This window comes from Leptonychotes weddellii, chromosome 9 (assembly GCF_054177405.1).
Source record: "Leptonychotes weddellii isolate Sample4059 chromosome 9, ASM5417740v2, whole genome shotgun sequence".
In the NCBI taxonomy this organism is placed as follows: Eukaryota; Metazoa; Chordata; class Mammalia; order Carnivora; family Phocidae; genus Leptonychotes; species Leptonychotes weddellii.
Window position 1 is genome coordinate 109,364,915 of NC_138377.1, and position 15,816 is coordinate 109,380,730.

General features: G+C 39.5%; 1 pseudogene; it reads left to right on the forward strand.

Moving 5' to 3' along the window:
* Positions 1 to 5,044: 5,044 nt before the first annotated feature.
* Positions 5,045 to 6,968, forward strand: LOC115939779 (3-oxoacyl-[acyl-carrier-protein] reductase pseudogene; annotated as a pseudogene).
* The last annotated feature ends 8,848 nt before the right edge of the window (positions 6,969 to 15,816 follow it).

Sequence of the window (15,816 nt, forward strand, 5' to 3'; positions counted from 1 at the left end):
GATCTGTAGAATCAATGCAATCCCTAGCAAAAGCTCAGCTGACTTATTTTCAGAAATTACAAACTGATTCTAAAATTCTTAAGGAAATTCAAGAGACCGAAAATAATCAAAACATTCTTGAAAAAGATCAGAACTGGAAGATTCACAATTGTCAATTTCATTACTTAACACACTACTGGTAAGAATGTAAACTAGTGCAGCCACTTTGGAGAACAGTCTGGCAGTTCCCTAGATAGCTGCTGTACCCTAGAGAAATAAAAACATATGTCTACACAAATACTTGTTCACTCATATTCATAGCAGCATTATTCAGAATAGCCAAAAAATGGAAACAACTTAAATGTCTGCCAGTTGTTGAATGGACAAATGAAATGTGGTAAATTTGTACAATGGAATATTTTTTGGCAAGAAGAATGAATGAAGCACTGATACCTACTACAACATGGATGAGCCTTGACAACATTATGCCAAGTAAAAGAAGCCAGTCACAAAGGACCACATATTGTATGATTTTATTTATATGAAATGTCCAGAATAGGCAAATCTTTATAGATAGAAAGTAGGTTAGTGGTTGCTGAGGCCTGCAGGAGGGATAATGCCTAAGGGGTGCAGTTTCTTTTTGAGACAATGAAAACGTTCTAAAATGGATTGTGGTGATAAATGCACAATTCTGTGAATATACTAACACACCTTTAATAATGCACTTTAAATGGATAGATTGTCTCTTATATGAATTATTTCAGTAAAGCTACTTACAAAGAGTTGGATATAGACAGGGAAGCAAACCACCAAAGGGCTCTATCTGAACAAGTCATGATAGCATTGAGTCCCTAAGTTGCTGAATCGGTAAGAAGAAATTGGGCGCGAGGGGCGCCTGGGTGGCTCAGTCGTTAAGCGTCTGCCTTCGGCTCAGGTCATGATCCCAGGGTCCTGGGATCGAGCCCCGCATCGGGCTCCCTGCTCCGCGGGAAGCCTGCTTCTCCCTCTCCCACTCCCCCTGCTTGTGTTCCTGCTCTCGCTGTCTCTCTCTCTGTCAAATAAATAAATAAAATCTTTAAAAAAAAAAAAAAGAAGAAGAAGAAGAAATTGGGCGCACTGCAATCTTCAAGGACCTGCAAAATAGAGCAGGTTGTTATCAGAGAACACTTAGAGATGAAGAATATGGAAAAGGAAAGAAATCCAGGGCCCTCCAATTTAGGGAGTTCATACCAAACCTGAACGCCAGGGATGATAAAACATGCAAGAATTCTGGTTCTCAGTTAACCCAGAATAAAGTCTAAAATGGTGAGAAAAAAAAAATAGAAATACTGCCGACGGCAGGGACTTTGAAAAAAAATAATGTATCCAGCATCAAAGGAAGACTCAAAGGCAAAAGTATCTGGGAAAGAGAAGGCCAAGTGTATGGGCCAAGAGGAAGGAGGTCAGATTTTAGAAGCATTTACTCGTTTAATATAAAGCACAAGTGTTTAAAAGAATGACAACAAGAACCACACGCACACATGCACGCACACACACACACACACAACTCTTGCAATATTGCCAAGGTTGCCACATATACTAGAGTCTGTTTCTAGTGAGAAATCAGTAATTTTTTTTTTTAAGATTTTATTTATTTATTTGAGAGAGAGAATGAGAGAGAGAGAGCACATGGACGGGGGAGGGTCAGAGGGAGAAGCAGACTCCCCGCCGAGCAGGGAGCCCGATGCGGGACTCGATCCCGGGACTCCAGGATCATGACCTGAGCCGAAGGCAGTCGCTTAACCAACTGAGCCACCCAGGCACCCCAAAGGTTTTATTTATTTATTTATTTGACAGAGAGAGACACAGCGAGAGAGGGAACACAAGCAGGGGGAGTGGGAGAGGGAGAAGCAGGCTCCCCACGGAGCAGGGAGCCCGATGCGGGGCTCGATCCCAGGACCCTGGGATCATGACCTGAGCGAAGGCAGTCGCTTAACCAACTGAGCCACCCAGGCACCCGAGAAATCAGTAATTTGCTCACATGTTTCTCACTGATTGTCATATTCATAAACACCCCAATAGTTTTGTGGGAAATGCTTGATATTTTATTTATTTGGGGGGACTAGAATAAGATGTGGAGACCCTGCTTTTTTTGGTTTATCTCAGCATGAATTATGTGGGGTTCTTCTTGACTGTGACTTGTCATAGTGGAGGTGGGACAAAATATCAGGTTTATGCTTCCACAACAGTCTCATCTTGAAAGCAAAAGTGCTAATTGTAGCCAAAAGAGCTTCAGGGACTTAATTCCAAAGCCATAAAAGTGCAGAGCTATGCTCCCTGTTTCCTCTTTCAGAAAAAAGAGAAATTATTTTATTAATTTCCTTTTGATGCCTAAAAATTTAGCAGCTTAAAACAACACCCATTTATTATTCCACAGTTCTGTAGGTCAGAAGGCAGTTGGCTCAGCTGGGCTCTCGTCTCAGGATCTCACAAGGCTGAAACCAAGATGAAGGCCAGGCTGGGTTTTTAGCTGAAGGCTCAGGGGAAAAATCCACTTTGGGAGCTTATTCAGGAAGCTGACAGAATTCAGTTCTATGCAGTCGTGGGAAACTGACGTCCTGGTTTCCTGTCTGATTGTCAGCCAGGCGCCAGGGGCCAGGGACCAGGGACCAGGGGCTGTCACATTCCTTCACATGTGGCCTCTCCTTCCCACCCACAATGGCACCTGGACTCCTTCTCATTCTTGGAATTTCTCTGACTTCCCTTTTTACCTTCCTCTTCTACCTTCCTCCTCTCCCATCAGCCAGAAAAAGTCCTCTGCTTTTAGGACTCATGATTAGATTAGGTGCACAGAGAGAATCTCTGAATCCTAATGTCACCTGACTTGGAACTTTCATTACAACCACAAAATCCCAGGCAGCACCTAGATTGATGTTTGACTGAATAACCACTGACAGGACTCCTGGGGCATGAGGGCATTATTAGGACCCTGCCTACCACATCTGTAAACATAAAAGAGACAAAAAGGCCAATTCCTAGTTGACACAAGGGTTACCCTTTCTATCCTGAGCCCCACTGTAGTAAAACAACCAGTCACTCGGAGAAATTGGTGTGTTACAGTAGGTATTCCAACCCACTTCCTTTTCTACACATACTGAGCCTTTGACTACCACATTAGGACCAACAGAAGAACACCACTGATTACTCCTTTGTGCTTCCATGCCTGTCAACTACCTGGCAGAAGCCTTTTATATAAATGTGGCTGTCAGATTAAGTGCTCACCGGAAAGATTATTCTTAGAAAATAAAAAACAACTAGAAACACCATTTCACAGCATATTATTTCTGCACTTGACTTTCTTAAACTGGCCTAGACAATGACTCTTGGAACTTTAGATCCCTTACTCCAACTGGCACATGATAATTTATGAACAAAAGCTCTACTGATGGAAGGAATATGATGGGGACAGGTAGATTCTTCTCGGTCACTGTCTATGCCATTTTAATATCCTCTGAAATCAGAAGTTATTCAAGGAATAAACCGTCATAGATCCTCAGAACAGCCACAACAAATTCCTCGTACAAGTCTAAGCACAGCCTCCTTACAAACCTAGTGGAGAGGGATATCAGTTTGTGCAAGACTTCAGAGCCATTCATGGAGTTATTCCCAGGTTTCCAGAAGTGCGTAATGTTCTTCTCTTACCACTTCCACTTACAAGAAAATAGTTCACAGTACTGGCCTCGCTCACTGTCATTAACATTTCTGTAAATAGAGACAGCCGATAGGTTTTCCTTTATTTGGAATGACTAACAATATTTTTGGTCAGTAATGCCTCGGGGATTTACACAGGCCCCTTTATATTCCTTCCAGCCTTTAAGTAATAATTTTAAAAAGGTAACACTCCTAAAAGGTTAAGATTTCATTCAGTATAGAAGACCTTACCTCATATTTACCTTTCCTGGAAAACAAGGATTCCATTTACCTCTTGTAAGAGCAAGTAGCTGAATATGGTAAAGCCTGAAGGAAAAGTTACAATTTTGCCAAGAGGTGGTATATTAGTTAGGAGGTGACCTCTCCACCAAAGAGAATACTCTACCCCCAAATTGGATTACATGGATCCAGCAATATCTAAACCCAACAACTAGATGGGAATTGATAGGATTTACAGAACTTAAGAGGTATTATAGGCAATGGGTTCCCAACTTTTCCAGACTAACTCAACTCCTTCAAGAACTTACCAAAAACAGGTAACCAGAATTTACTTGAGAAGCTGCAACTGGCTTTGTCACTTCGAAATCTAAATTACAGGTGACCTCAGGGTGCCTGGGTGGCTCAATCATTAAGCGTCTGCCTTCGGCTCAGGTCATGATCCTGGGGTCCTGGGATCGAGGCCCACATCGGGCTCCCTGCTGGGTGGGGGGGCCTGCTCCTCCCTCTCCTTCTGTCTGCCGCTCCCCCTGCTTGTACTCTCTCTCTCTCACTAATAAAAAATTAAAAATCTTTAAAAAAAAAATAAATACATTATAGGTGACCTCAATCCCAGGTCTACCAGAAAAAAAAAAGAATAATCATAACCTTATGTCCTTTCAGTACATTTCCTTGTGCTGAAGCAAAAAAAAAAAAAAGGGTGTCAGGAGGGTACCAATGATAGAGGCTTTGGCTCAACAACATGGGAAACACCACCTCCTAATTAGGTATTTCTCTAAATTCAGTGGCTAGTGTCTTCCTCCCCATTATGTGCCATGACTGTGGTTGCAAAACTGGTAGATGCTCCTATGGATGTCACCCTTGCCACACCACTAATTCTACAGCATGTGGATGCTGTTCAGTCCTGACTACTAGCTAGCAACATCCAGCATTGCTCAGTAGGCAGAGTAACCATGACGGCTATTGCTGGTCTCTTGTATGACCATTTGTCACTGATACAATCTCAAACCTGCAGTGCTCCTTCCACCACTTGATGAAGGAGAGCCTCATGCTTCTATAACAGCAACTGTAAAACTGAGTGTCCAAGAGGAAGGTCAAGTTGATGTTTCCCTAGGGAATGTGGAACAAATGTTCCTTCTAAAAGATCAACATCGATACCATGGAGGGTAGGCAGAGACTATGTAAAACTGGGTAAGAGGATAACCTTCCACCCAAAGCTGGGTCAGCCCAAGTTTTGGAACTAATAGTCTTGACCAGAGCAGGTGTCCAAAGAGTTAAGGCATGTAGTGAGAGCAGTGGTAAAGAAGGTGAAGGGAGGGGCGCCTGGGTGGCTCAGTTGGTTGAGCGACTGCCTTCGGCTCAGGTCGTGATCCTGGAGTCCTGGGATCGAGTCCCACATCGGGCTCCCTGCTTGGCGGGGAGTCTGCTTCTCCCTCTAACCCTACCCCCTCTTGTGCTCTCTCTCTCACTCTCTCTCTCTAATAAATAAATTAAAAAAAAAAAAAGAAGGTGAAGAGAGTGCACCAGTAGATCATTAAACAAAATAAGTGGCACTATTGTCCTTGCTGATAGGACTTATTTCTGATGAGACAAATATAAGAAAATGAATATATTTATACATAAAATCTGTTTCAGACGTAAGATATTCAGCCTCAGGTTCAGAAAAAAAAAAGAAACATTTGCTAAAATCAAGTTGTTCTGTCAATTTCAATGGGTCCTAAGGCAGCTAAGATGGCCCTTTGGTTGCACCCCAAAAATGAGGTAAAATTGGACCAAAATGTAATAACACTGCTTTCACTATGAATAAGCATTTATGGGGGAAATTTCTCCTTGATCGCTAGAAATGTGGAGGGCTTATGCCGAATCTGTACCTTCATACCCCAGAAAAAAAAAAACCCCACAACTGTGAAGGTGGGATACATATGGGTCTGAGCCACGTCCCAGAGGAGTTTCAAACACGTAAAGATGGGCTTCATCCAATTACCCAAGGCACAAGGTTACGGATACGTGCTCGGGATCCCTTGAAAATTCTCTGGATGGTGAAGACTTCTCAAGCAGAAAAGCCACTGCAAGGACTGCCATATCTACACATGTTGTTAGACAATGTTTTTTCCCACCTGGGGGGTACTGGGACAGTCATGAAGGAACTTGATAAGGTGTTCTCGTTTAATCAAAATCTTATTGCCCCTACTCACCACAGTTTCCAGGAAAAGTAGAGGTACCAATGAACTCTCAAAAACTTTAAGGTGGGGCTGCAGGAGCAGGAAGGGTACCGTGGTACATCTTTGTGGCAGTCTGGCTCTTTTTCATTTCAGCTGTGGCGGTTTAAAAGCTGAGGGGATATGGAAAAGAACTGCCACTTCTAGCCCTCTTTCTCCTGAGTTTGTGACTCTGAGGTCTGTTTTGGGGAGGCTCCCAAGGCATTGGCAGGGCAGTGGCCCAATGAATGGCCCAGAGAGGCTACTGATTGGCCATCATCCCCAGAAGTCTGGAAGTGGCCAAAGCCACTGGCGCTGGTGACCTTGGTGGAGATCATTTGGCATATAGCTATGATGATGCCAAAGAACATAAGGCTCAAAATACATTTGAAGACATGGAGAAAAATTTAGGTGGAGTTTATCTCTTGGTAAATGCAGCTGGAATTAACAGGGATAGCCTTTTAGTAAGAACAAAAGCTGAAGGTATGATATCTCAGCACATTCTAATCTCTTGGGTTCCGTGCTGACTTGGAAAGCTGCCAGGAAGACTATGATTCAACATCAAAAAGGGTCTATTATTACTGTAGGCAATTCTGGCCAGTCTGTGTACAGCTCCAGTAAAGGAAGATCTTTAGTAAGTAAAGGAGTATGTACACAGACAGCTCCAGTCTGCATACATACTCCTGCTAAAGGAGTAACAAGAAAGAAAATTACAGTGAATGTAGTTGCGCCAGGATTTGTTCACACAGATAGGATGAAAGACTTGAACATTTAAAGAATAACACCTCTCTTGGTAGGTTTGGAGTACCTATTAATGTGCACAGGACATTAATAGGTTTTAGAATCACCATATATGGTCATGCCTGGTTGATTTCAGGGTCATGAGTTAGAATCACCGTATGTTACAGGGCATGTTCTGGTAGTGGAAGGGGGATTACAACTCATGATATAATTTATACAGTATTAAGTTATAATAAAGATTAGAATCAAGGGCACACTTTTGTTCGACTCTTGATTTGACAGTCATAGCTACATGGGTGACATTTGCTACAAATGTTCATTTCCATTTTTATATGAATATGTGTGAATATGAAAAGAAATATTCATGAAATATTTCATGAATATGAAAAGAACAACGTGTGACCAATTGTGTTTTCTAAAAGGTATGTACCAATTGAACATAATAATAAAAAATAAAATAAATAAAAGGTATGTACCTTATAGTCTGTAGCAATTTTAATAGACCGACATTTTGCAAATGATATAAACAGGTATTATCTTAATTCATATATTTTCTCTCAAAATTATATAGTCTGCTTGTTTTGAGTTTTTTCATTGTATCAGACTAAATTCTCTAGAAGTTAGCCCTATGGGCCATTGCCAAAATATAAGTATTTACAAGGCACTGGTTGGTTATCAATACTTTAGCAATCCTGCTAAAGTTAAGTATTGTATTCCTTTTCCATATACCTTGGAAGATCAATTGTTATGCAGGTTAAAAAAAAAGTATCAGTAGCAGTTAGGTATAGACATGAATTTAGAGTCTGGTTTCTTTGAGTGGCATTACTTCTGACTGAGCAGCTGGGCAAAATAATCTACAAATATAAGTGTGGTACAATTGACCCCTATAAAAAATTCTCAAAGATAATGAGGATTAACCTTTGAGGTTTTTTTTTTTGTACCTATCTGGTACAATAATAAGCTACATAGATCTCATCAACTTAGGAAATAGAAGTTGTTTTTGTTTTTTTTTTTAAACCACTAAACACTCAGTAGGGCAAACTACTTAAAAACAGTCTAAGAAGAATGCCTGGGTGGAACAGTCAGTTGAGCATCCAACTGTTGGTTTTGGCTTGGGTGGTGATCTCGGGGTCGTGGAATTGAGTCCCTCATGAGTCCCACACCCAGTGGGGTGTCTGCTTCTCCTCTCCCTCTCCCTCTGACCCCTCCCCACTCACACACTCTCTCTCGAATAAATACATAAATCTTTAAAAAAAACTCATTATAAGAAATAATGACATTTTTAAAATTAAGAGTATTTTGCATTAAAAAATATAATAATGATTCCTAACCTAAAATTTCAGAAGGATAATAGCTAATTACTTACGATCAGTCATAAATGATAATGTAAATAAATATGCAATAACAATAATTAAATGTCTTTACAAGGAACAGGTAAAGCATTGGTCTTAAAAGAGGGCGCCTGGGTGGCTCAGATGGTTAAGCGTCTGCCTTCGGCTCAGGTCATGATCTCAGGGTCCTGGGATCGAGTCCCGCATCGGGCTCCCTGCTCCTTGGGAGCCTGCTTCTCCCTCTGCCTCTCTCTCTCTGTCTCTAATGAATAAATAAATAAAATCTTTAAAAAAAAAAAAAAAGAAAAAGAAAATATTTCCCGAGAATAAAAGATAAAGACAAACTGAATATAAAATATCAGCAACATCTATTTTGCATTGAACTCTTTGATGGTGAATAGTGTGATATTTAAACGTCATTGGATTCATGTTGATTTTTATTATTTATCATTTTTAAAATGCTTTTTCAAAATTTTATTTAAATTCTAGTTAACATATAGTATAATATTGGTTTCAGGAGTAGAATTCAGTGATTCATCACTTACATACAATACTCAGTGCTCATCACAAGTGCCCTCCTTAATACCCATCACCCGTCAAGCCTATCCCCTGCTCACCTCTCCCCATCAATCCTCAGTTTGTTCTCTATTAAGAGTTTCTTATGGTTTGCTTCTGTCTCTCTCTCTCTCTCTTTTTTTTTTTTGCTATTCCCTATGTTCATCTGTTTTGTTTCTTAAATTCTATATATGAATGAAATCATATGGTATTTGTCTTTCTCTGACTTAATTTGCTTAGCATAATACATTCCAGCTCCATCCACATCATTGCAAATGGCAAAATTTCATTCTTTTTGATGGCTGAGTAATATTCCTCTGTGTGTGTGTGTGTATGTGTGTGTATACCACATCTTCTTTATCCATTCATCAGTGGATAGCCATTTGGGCTCTTTCCATAATTTGGCTACTGTTGATAATGCTGCTATAAACATCAGAGTGCATGTGCCCCTTCAAATCAGTATTTTTGTATCCTTTGGGTAAATGCCCAGTAGTGCAATTGCTGGGTCATAGGGTAGCTCTATTTTTAACTTTTTGAGGAACCTCCATACTGTTTTCCAGAGTGGCTGCACCAGCTTGCATTCCCACCAACAGTGTAAGAGGGTTCCCCATTCTCCACATCCTCGCCAACATCTGATGTTTCCTGTGTTGATAGTCTTAGCCATTCTGATCAGTGTGAGGTGGTATCTCATCATGGTTTTGATTTGTATATCCCTGATAATGAGTGATGTTGAGCATTTTTTCATGTGTCTGTTGGCCATCTGGATGTCTTCTGTGGAAAAAAAGTCTATTCATGTCTTCTGCCCATTTCTTAACTGGATTATTTGTTTTTTGGGTGTTGAGTTTGGTAAGTTCTTTATAGATTTGGTATGAGCCCTTTATCAGATATGTCATTTGCAAATATCTTCTCCCATTCTGTCAGTTGTTTTTTGGTTTTGTTGACTGTATCCTTCACTGTGCAGAAGCTTTTTATCCTGATGAAGTCTCAGTAGTTCATTTTTGCTTTTGTTTCCCTAGCCTCCAAAGGCTTGTCTAGTAAGAAGTTGCTACGGCCAAGGTCAAAGAGGTTGTACCTGTCTTCTCCTCTAGGAATCTGATGGTTTAAATGTTTTAAATATTTACTGCATTTTTATATATTTATTGGAGCTGAACATATTTTAAAATATTTTATTTATTTATTTGACAGAGAGAGACACAGTGAGAAAGGGAACACAAGCAAGGGGAGTGGGAGAGGGAGAAGCAGGCTTCCCGCCAAGCAGGGAGCCCAGTGCGGGGCTCGATCCCAGGACCCTGGGATCATGACCTGAGCCAAAGGCAGACGCTTAATGACTGAGCCACCCAGGCGCCCCTGAACATTATTTTATATAAACATTTAATTTTATAATGCAAGTCAATGTAAAAGTATGAATAGGATATACTAAATCAATACAAGTAATAAAAATAAAAAATAATAAGTCAAGTCTAAGCTCTAAATTAAGAAAAAAAAAACTTAAGTTGGTCATATTCTCTGAAACTCTTGGACATCCCTGGCTAAGAATTTTACTCCTAATGGCCATCAGGCCAGTCCATTCTGGAACTCATAAACTTATGAGAATAACTAGAAGACCATGCACCTGCAAGTCTTAGCACCCATCACTGATTTGACTTTGCATCATACAGAACTAGCTAAGTGTTGTCAAAAGGAAATTCAATATTACTCTTATCTTCCAGGGGTGCAAGCTGGATTTTAAAAACTTTCACCCCTTTAGAACCTCTTCTCTCCTTCAACCTAGATACTAAGTATTCTGTAAATGACACCAATTGGAAATCTTCTGTGGTGTAATGCTGGAAATGATCCTATGAAGGCATTTTAACAGATATTGTCATGAAACTACAAAGAGTTTATTCTTGGATCCATGTATCTATCTCCTACGCAAAAGAAGGCCATAGAAATTGATTTGATAGTAGAAGACAACTGGGAATATATATAATTAGGTATCTCAAAATGAGCCTTATAAATAGATCCAGATGAAGTAAACTACCTGATGACTGACAGCTGCTACCCAAGTAATTTGAACCAAGCTGATGAATACTTGAAGTAGAAAGCTTCTACCCAAGATTACCAGAACAAGGCCCATTGCCTAAATAATTTTCTTTATTTCCTTCCTTCTTTCTTTTTAAATTCTTTTTCTTTCTGCTTTCTACTTCTGTCTCTAATTCTTATAGATACTGACTCCTTTTTGTTGACTTAACCTTCCTGATACTTCATATACTAACTATGAATTATTTTGTTTTTTAATCTCTTTAAGGCATGTACCCATGGAGGTCTTAGGCTCAGCATGACCTTTTTTCCCTTTCTAAGAGTGGAAATCCTCCAGGAAATCTGACAAATTGCTGGATTTTTCATCTATCACCAACCTCTGGTGTATCCCATGTAATTAGATATCAGGCATTTCATATTTCTGCTCAAGATGTCCAACCTTATGATGTTAATGTGTCTTATTCAAACACATGGATTAAACACATGTCTTCATTTGTAGGCATTGGTACCAGTTGCTATAGTTATACTCATCCTGAATATTTGACTCATCCTGGACCTGCAATCTTTTCCAAATGTTGAACTAAAAACTGAGTAGGTTTTTTCTGATTATTCTTGATGTTCCTACCCAAATTTTTGTAAATGTATACTAAATTCCATGACTAATGTAAAAATTGTTTCCTCAAGCAGTAGCATATGTGTCATGGAAAATCTCATCAAACCTCAATCAAAACTGAAAACTAAAATTTGGACCAAGAAACAACCTTTGTGCTAACACTACGTAGAGGAATGTAAATATATTTGTGCAGTTGGAGAATTCAACTATATCAAGCAATTAACATTCGTAGTATACTAAAGGTGGAACATAAACTTTGACCAGAAGACTTTATATAAAAGCTGTGCTGACTGGTAAATTCTTAATTTGTGGAAATCAAGAAATGCATTAATAATAAGGTTCAAAGATTTTAAATCCCCCATATCTTTCAGGTACCCTTTAACACCCACCTGATGCTTCCAATGAAATGCAAATCTATCTGGAGGAATTAGAGATGGTGGGATTCATATCTTTAAGAAGGTATACAAAATTTCTATTATGGTAATCATTACAAATAAAATTGTTGTGCACTACAGGCTTGAAAATGAACCTGGACTTTCTTGATGAAGAGGTACTAGATACAGAATTGCTTTATATATTATATAATATATATAAATTATATATATTGCTTTTCAGAACAAGGCAATATCTGTGTGCTGGCTAAACCTCCTGTTAAAACCGGATAAATGAGCGTTCCTTCCATAAAATTCAAGAACAAGCCAACTGGTTATCCAAATTATGACAACATGCACCATAGGATCTCTTCACGCAGCTTGGGTTTGGCAAAAGGAAGAGTACTTTGTAAATATTAGTTACGCTGTTTCTAGCTTTGTTTCTAATCAATACAGTTGTCAAATTATTTATAAACAGGTTCTAAAATGCTGTTGCATACTTACTATCTCATCAAACATCAGATGATGCTAAACAAAAAAGATTCTAAAACAACTCTAATGAACACAATTTCTGAGAGTTTGGCACCTATGATAGAGTGTGGTAATGGCCCCAATTCTTCATGCCTCTTGGTGTCCTTAGCTTCTTCCATGTGCCCTCTCTCTTTGAGGCATGGGCTCATAGGAAAAGCGTAAAGCCGAGAATATAACAGGAACATGAGAAAAACTCTGCTCACAGCCCCAATCTATGCACAAGGTAAAACTAGACAATTTTGAAGCCAGGGGTGCACTGAAAGTAACCATAACAACAAGATAACCCAAACCCAGCTCAACTACTGCTTATCTTGACTAAACTTCCCACCTTAAAATCTAGTAGAAGATGTTCCCATGCCCATCTCAGTGCAAAATACCACTTACTTCAGCCTTTACTGAGCAACACACCACATCTGGCTTTCAACCAGAAATTACAAGACATATAAAAAGGGAAGAAAGAGCAAACTCTTTTCAGGAGACAGAGCAATGAACAGAAGCAGATTTAGATATGACTGGAGGTTGGGAGTACAGACAGGAAATTTTAAATGACTACCATTAATATGTTAAAGATTTATGGAAAAGTTGACAATATGCATGAAGAGATGAGGAATTTCAGCAACGAAATAAAAACTATAAGGCAGACTCAAATAGAATGCCAGAATAGAGCAAACTTGGTCAAAACAAATGACGAATGCCTGAATGGGCTTGTTAAGACTTGACATTGCCGAGGAAAGGATCAGTCAACTGTAAGAGAGGTCAATAGAAATTACCCAAACCAAAACACAAACAAGAAAAAAAAAAATGAAAAGAGGAGAATCCAAAAGCTGTGAGACAATATCAAACAGTCTAATATTGTACCATATGAATCTCAGAAGGAGAAGAGAGTGAGAAAGGGACAGAAAAAATATTTGAAGGGATAGTGGCTGAGATTTTTTACAGAAATAGTGGAAGAAATGAACCATAGACTCAAGAGGCTTGGTGAATACTAATCAAGATAAATACTGCCCTACCTCAAAGCCATCCACCTAAACACATCATATTCAAATAGCCAAATTCAAAAACAGTGAGAGAGGGAGAAAGAGAGAATCTTGGAGGCCAGAAGGAAAAAAAAAATACACAAGATAAAGAGGAATTAAGAATTACAGTAGATTGTCATCAGAAACTACACAGGCCAAGAGACAATGGAACATTTTTAAAGTGCAGAAAACAGAACTCTCACCTCTGAATGCTATACCCAATGAAAATATCTTGCAAAAATTAAGAAGAAATAGACTTTTGCAGACAAACAAAAACTGAGGGAATTCATTACTAGCACATCTACATTATAAGAAATATTAAAGGAAGTTTTTAAGGTAGAAGAATTCTGATAGCAAATAGAAACTTGGATCAATAAAAAAAATGGAAAGATGCTGAACATTATTTGTCACTGGAGAAAATCAAACAAAACCACAATGAGATACCACTACACACCTATTAGAATGGCTAAAATTTTAAGAATTGGACAATACCAACAGTGAGGATGCAGAGCAACAATTACTCTCATATATTGCTGGTGGGAAAGAAAAATGGTGCAGTCATTTGCAGAAAGAGTTTTTCCATTTCTTATAAACACTTACTAAATGACCCAATAATCTTACTCATAGGTGTCACCCAAATGAAATGAAAACTTACCTTATTACAAAAATCTGTATGCAAATGATTAAAGCTGCTTTATTCATAATCACCAAATACTAGACATATCCTAATTGTCCAAGAACTAGGGTGAATTGAGAACCACATTGTGGCACATCAATACACTGGAATACAACTCAGCTATCAAAAGGAATGAACTACTGGGGCGCCTGGGTGGCTCAGACGGTTAAGCATCTGCTTTCGGCTCGGGTCATGATCTCAGGGTCCTGGGATCGAGCCCCGCATCGGGCTCCCTGCTGGGTGGGGAGCCTGCTTCTCCCTCTGCCTCTGCCTGCTGCTTCCCCTGCTTGTACACTCTCTCTCTCTGTCAAAAATAAATTAAAAATCTTAAAAAAAAAAAAAAGGAATGAACTACTGATACACACAACAACGGGGATGAATCTCAGATGCCTTATGCTATATGCAAGAAGCCAGATTCAAAAGGCATATGACATGCTCGAATGGGCAAAATTAAAGGGAAATAAAATAAGTCTTGGGTTGCAATGGCTTGGCATTGGGAGTGGGGGTGATTTTTGGGGGTGAGGGGATCTTCATGTATCTTCATTGTGTGGGTGGTCGTAGCACTGATTACACAACCACATGTGTTGTCAAATCTCAGAGAACCGTATGCTAATAGGAGAGAATTGTCCTGCGTATATACCACACTTTATTAAATGGAAAATAAATAAACAAAAAAAGTCTACTTGATACAGCACTCAAAACTGATCTGAATCTAACCTGGATCTGAAAGCGTGATAATTTTCTTATCTTTTGTGTTCAACCTTTCATCCCTGACTAGGGCAGGGCCAGGAGAAAGTCCTGTGGAAGAACAATTTTACAATCATCGCAACACTTGCCTGGCACTTACCATAATTGAATGCTGTTCTAACCCGCCCAAGCTGAGAAGTGACTCTGATAAATAAGCTCATAAGTAGACTTTGAGCAGCACACTAGCAAAGCTGATGACCAACCAAGAGTCTGAACAACCTCCATTAGGCTCACCCAAAAACTCTTTCCCAACTACAGAAAGAGACGGGCTTCACACAACCATGTGCATCCATATGGACGCCTCCAGCCCGATCCAGAGTACAAGCTGCAATCTTTAATTGGAAAAACCACGATGAACCTCTCTTTTTCTAGCACATGAAATCTGTGATTTTTTTCCCTTTGGGGAACCATTCAGGGAAATATATAAATGCAGCGCTCACATTTTCAGTCATGGAGTAATCCCTCTTCCTTTAACGACATAGTGGGATAACCACCACCCAGGTCAGGAAATAGAGCATAGCTAGCACCCCAGAAGTGATGCTTTTTCCCAAACACTGTCCTGTCCCTCCTCCCCAAAAGTAACCACTATCGTATGTCTATTTTTTTTTAAGATTTTATTTATTTATTTGAGAGAGAGAGAAAAAGAGAGAGAGAACACGAGCAGGGGGAGGGGCAGAGGAAGAAGCAGACTCCCCACTGAGCAGGGAGCCTGACGTGCCCGATCCCAGGACCCTGGAATCATGACCTGAGCCAAAGGCAGCCATTCAACAGACTGAGCCCCCCAGGTGCCCCAATCACTATCGTATTTCTAACACCATGGGTTAGTTTTGCCTTTTTTGAAACTTTACAGAAATGGGATCATACCAAATCATCCAGATAATTTTATGCCTGGCTTCTTTCCCTCCACATTCCACTTGCAGAAATCCACATTGCCGCATGAGTAAGCAGTTCATTTTTTTTTTTTTTTTAGATGTGCATTCTTTTTTTTTTAATTTTATTTATTTTTTTTTATTCTTATGTTAATCCCCATACATTACATCATTAGTTTTAGATGAAGTGTTCCATGATTCATTGTTTGTGCATAACACCCAGTGCTCCATGCAGAACGTGCCCTCCTCAATACCCACCACCAG